The sequence below is a fragment of the Triticum aestivum genome, chromosome 2B (assembly GCF_018294505.1).
Source record: "Triticum aestivum cultivar Chinese Spring chromosome 2B, IWGSC CS RefSeq v2.1, whole genome shotgun sequence".
NCBI classification, from domain to species: Eukaryota; Viridiplantae; Streptophyta; class Magnoliopsida; order Poales; family Poaceae; genus Triticum; species Triticum aestivum.
This window is the reverse complement of record NC_057798.1, coordinates 611,651,811-611,657,393: the sequence shown is the minus strand read 5'-3', so window position 1 is coordinate 611,657,393 and position 5,583 is coordinate 611,651,811.

The window sequence follows — 5,583 nt, the reverse complement described above, 5'->3', positions numbered from 1 at the left end:
AGGTTATTGTGCGGTAAAGCTTGACATGCATAAAGCTTATGACATGGTGGAATGGAAATTCCTAGAACGGATGATAACAAGATTGGGTTTTAATAATGAGACTATAGAGCTTCTTATGGCTTGTGTTACTTCAGTCAAGTACAAGGTGAGATATAATGATCAAGAAATAGAGGGTTTTATACCTACAAGGGGGCTCCGGCAAGGGGACCCCTTGTCACCATAGTTATTTCTCATTTGTGCAGAGGGTTTATCTAGTGCTTTGCATCAAAAAGAGGAGGTTCATGGCATTGAAGGTGTGCGGGTGTGCAAAAATGTGCCATCAGTTTCTCATTTTCTTTTCTTCTGCTGATTCGCTAATCCTTATGAAGGTAGATATGATTAATGCAACCTCATTGAGACAAGTATTGGATGAGTATTGTACTAGTTTTGGCCAACTCGTGAGTGAAGGTAAATGCAGTATCTTCTTTAGCCCTAATGTAGAAGTGGAAGTCAAAGCCCAAGTGTGTGCAGAATTAAACATCATGGCTGAAGCTATTTCAGATACTTATCTAGGACTACCATCTATGGTGGGTCTAGACAGGAGTGACAGTTTCTCACATCTTGTGGAAAGAATCGTGAATAGACTGAAGGGTTGGAAGAAATAATTATTGTCCCTTGGGGGCAAAGACATCATGCTGAAGGCAATTATTCAAGCTATCCCGGTGTCTGCAATGGCTGTTTTTAAAATCGCAAAGAAGGTTTGTAAGGAAATTACATATGCCATTGCAGGGTTTTGGTGGGGCGATAGTGAAGAGGATAAAAAAATTCATTGGCTCGCATGGTGGAAATTATGCCTTCCTATGGATAGAGGGGGTGGGGGGTGGGGTTCAGAGACCTTCATGCTTTGAACCTTGCCATGTTAGCTAAGCAAAGTTGGAGGTTTTTGACTCACCCGGAGACCCTTTGTGCGAGAGTACTTGATGCCTGCTTGAGATACGTCGGTATTTCCCCAAAGAGGAAGGGACGATGCAGCACAGCGACGGTAGGTATTTCCCTCAGTGATGAGACCAAGGTTATCGAACTAGTAGGAGAACCAAGCAACACAACATAAACAGACCCTGCACACAAATAACAAATACTCGTGACCCGACGTGTTAAAGGGGTTGTCAATCCCTTTCGGGTAACGATGCCTCAAATTGGCGAGAAGATGTGATAAAGTTGTGATAGATGGGATAAATAGATAGCAAAACAAATAAAGTGTAACAAGGTGTTTTTGTATTTTTGGTTTAACAGATATGAAAAAAAAGCAAAGGAAAATATATCGCAAAGGCAAATATGATGAAAAGAGACCCGGGGGTCGTAGGTTTCACTAGTGGCTTCTCTTGAGAAACATAGCAAACGGCAGGAAAACAATTACTGTTGGGCAATTGATAGAACTTGAAATAATCATGATGATATCCAGGCAATGATCATTATATAGGCATCATGTCCAAGATTAGTAGATCGAGTCCTACCTGCATCTACTACTATTACTCCACATATCGACCGCTATCCAGCATGCATCTAGTGTATTAAGTTCATGGAAGAACGGAGTAGTGCAATAAGAATGATGACATGATGTAGACAAGATCTATTTATGTAGAAATAGGCCTCATCTTGTTATCCTTAATAGCAACGATACATACATGTCGTTTCCCCTTCTGTCATTGGGATCAAGCACCGTAAGATCAAACCCATCACAAAGCACCTCTTCCCATTGCAAGATAAATAGATCAAGTTGGCCAAAAAAACCCAAATATCGGAGAAGAAATACGAGGCTATAATCAATCATGCATATAAGAGATCAAAGAAGACTCAAATAACTTTCATGAATAAAAACATAGATCTAACCATAAACTCAAAGTTCATCGGATCCCAACAAACACACTGCAAAAATATTTACATCATATAGATCTCCAAGAGACCATTTTATTGAGAATAAAGAGAGAGAGAGAGAGAGAGAGAGGGAGAGAGAGAGAGAGGAAGCCATCTAGCTACTAACTACGGACCCGTAGATCTACAAAGAGCCACTCATGTATCATCAGAGAGGCACCAATGGACATTGTGAACCCCTCCGAGATGGTGTCTAGATTGGATCTGGTGTTTCTGGAACTTGCGGCAGCTGGAATTGATTTTCGTCGACTCCACTAGGGTTTCTAGAATATTGGGGTATTTATAGAGCAAAGAGGCGGTGCGGGAGGCCACCGAGGTGGGCACAACCCACCTGGGCGCGCTTGGGCCCCCAGGCGTGCCCTGGTGGGTTGTGCTCCCCTCGGAGCTCCCCTCGGAGCTCCCCTCAGGTACTTTCTTGTCCCATTGGATGTCTTCTGGTCCAAAAAAATACACAAAAAGTTTTGCTGCGTTTGGACTTCGTTTGGTATTGATTTCCTGCGATGTAAAAAACAAGCAAAAAACAACAACTAGCTCCGGGAACTATGTCAATAGGTTAGTACCAAAAAATGATATAAAATGACTATAACGTGATTGTAAAACATCCAAGAATGATAACATAAAAGCATGGAACAATCAAAAATTATAGATATGTTGGAGACGTATCAGTACTATGTGCAAAATATTTTCCGAATGGTAATTTGTTGAAAGTTGGACCCAAGAAAGAATCTTCATACACTTGGAAAAGTATAGTTGTTGGGCATCCAGACATTCAAAAGGGGGCACATTTGGAGAGTTGGGATAGGAGAGAAAATCAACATATGGGAGGACCATTGGATCCCTTTAATCCAAAACAGAATGATTTTGAAAAGGAAAGGGAATACTTTGCTATGCACTGTTGATGAGTTAATTGACCCATTGACTAGTTCTTGGGATGAGGAGCTCCTGCATGGTATCTTCCTTCCTATTGATGTTCAAAGGATTCTGGCAATACCCCTCTCTGAACATCTTACTGAGGATTTCATGGCGTGGCATAAAACAAAAATATATGTGTTCTCAGTCAGGTCAGCTTATTATTTTGAATGGGAGCATCAATTTGGTGCGAAGATTATTGCAGAGGAAGGAACATCTAATATAAACCATGTTTGGTCTGCACTATGGAAGCTCGAAGTGCCAAGTAAGATCAACACATATGTGTGGCATGCACTGCGAGGGTGAAAGTGCATCTAATTCCCGGGTGGTTTTGGCAATTTATAACAACATATAGCTTATTGAACTAATATCCATTCAAGTTTGATATTTCAGAAAGTTCAATGGATGGCATGGCATGGACTAGAGATGTTGACCCCCTCAAAATGATAAGGACACATATTGGCAAAATCTCAAGACTCTTCATCTCTATTTTAGTGATCCAAGATCACATTGACTCCATAGGAAAGCCAATACTATTAAAAGGGGATGAGGTGTTGCTTAATGGTATACTTTCTCAAAGTGCTTAGTGATATTGCTCCAAAATCCATCAACCACTTTCTCATTTCCAAATGTGTCCAAAAATCAAAGTCAAACTCGATCGCATTGAAATGATCTATCCGGTCCCACCGAGTTCTCTTGACCTAGCCACTGCCAGAAACCCTAACTCCTCGGTTACACCGACACAACTCTCGGTCTCACCGAGATGGCCCTGCAAACTCTTTGTTTCCCATTCGTAGCATTTCGGTCTCATCGAAATGAGCGAGTGGTCCCATCGAGTTTGCTTGACCAACTCTCTGTTTTCTCTTTGCTGAAATCGGTTCCACCGAGTTCAAGCAATCAGCTTCACCGAGTTGAGGTTTTGCCCTAGCCCTAGCACATCGGTCCCACCGAGTTGTTCCAGTCGGTCCCACCAAGATTCCTAACTTTCACATTTTGAAGTAAGTCGGTCTCACCAAGTTCTTCTATTCGGTCTGACCGAGTTGGGTCAAATGTGTGTAATGGTTGGATTTTGTGTGGAGACTATATATACCCCTCCACCCCCTTCTCCATTAGTGAGAGAGCCATCAGAGCGTGCCTACACTGCCAACATACATTTTATGAGAGAGAACCACCTACTCATGTGTTGAGATTAAGACATTCCAATCCAACCACAAGAGTCTTGATTTCTAGCCTTCTCCAAGTTGCTTTCCACTCAAATCTTCTTTCCACCATATCCAAATCTGTGAGAGAGAGTTGAGTGTTGGGCAGAATATCATTTGAAGCACAAGAGAAAGGAGTTCATCATCATCACACCATCTATTACCTTTTGGAGAGTGGTGTCTCCTAGATTGGTTAGGTGTCACTTGGGAGCCTCCGACAAGATTGTGGAGTTGAACCAAGAAGTTTGTAAGGGCAAGGAGGTGTCCTACTTCGTGAAGATCTACCCAAGTGAGACAAGTTCTTCGTGGGCGATGGCCATGATGGGATAGACAAGGTTGCTTCTTCGTGGACCCTTCGAGGGTGGAGCCCTCCGTGGACTTGCACAGCCGTTACCCTTCATGGGTTGAAGTCTCCATCAACGTGGATGTATGATAGCACCACCTATCGGAACCATGCCAAAAATCTTTGTGTCATCATTGCATTTTCACTCTCCAAACCCTTCCCTTTACCTTCATATGGGTTGAATTACGTTTTACTTCCCACTGCTACGCTCTTAGAATTGCATGTATAGGTTGATTGCTTGACTTGTGCTAATTTCTAAAATATGTCCACAACTAAAATTTGGAAAAGGTAAGATTTTTATTTGGTCAAGTAGTCTAATCACCCCCCTCTAGACCTACTTTCGATCCTACAAGTGGTATCAGAGCTTTGGTCTCCATTTGCCTTGATTTCCATAGCTTTGGTGATCATAGCCTTGGTTTCACAACCTAGGAGAGTATGACGTCTAGCGAGGGAAATTACCACCGAAGAGGTCCTTACTTTCATGGTACTAATTTTGCTAGTTGGAAGCATAAGATGAAAATGCATAATCTTGGTCATAACCCCGCCGTTTGGGCTATTGTGCGCATTGGCTTATAAGGTGAATTCTTCGAGCATGGAAAAGAACCGGATCGTGAAGCATCCGCGAAATAAATGAAGATGTTGCAACACAATGCTCAATCTTGCGATATTCTCTTCAATGGATTGTGCCCCGAAAAATTCAACAAAATCAGCTGCCTTAAGAATACAGAGGAAATTTGGGATACTTTGGTTGATATGCACGAAGGTACCGAGTCCTTCAAGGAATCCAAATTGAATGTGCTTCAAATTAAACTTGACAAGTTCAAGATGAACGATGGTGAAGGAGTCACTGAGATGTACTCTAGGCTTGCTCTCATCACAAATGAGATTGCCGGCTTAGGAAGCAAAGAGATGACCAAAAAATTCATCATCAAGAAGATCCTAATAGCCTTGGATGGAAAATATGATACTATGTGCACCTTGATCCAAATGATGCCCAACTACAAAGATCTCAAGCCCACGGAAGTCATTGGTAGAATTGTCGCTCATGAGATGTCACTCAAGGATAAGGAAGAGATCCACGACAAGTCTAGTTGTGCTTATAAAGCTTCAATTAATGCTCCTACAACATCAAGTGAGAAACAAGTCTTCAATGAAGCATTGAGATTAATGGTGAAGAACTTCAACAAGTTCTACAATAATAGAAGCAAAGAAAGAAGTTCC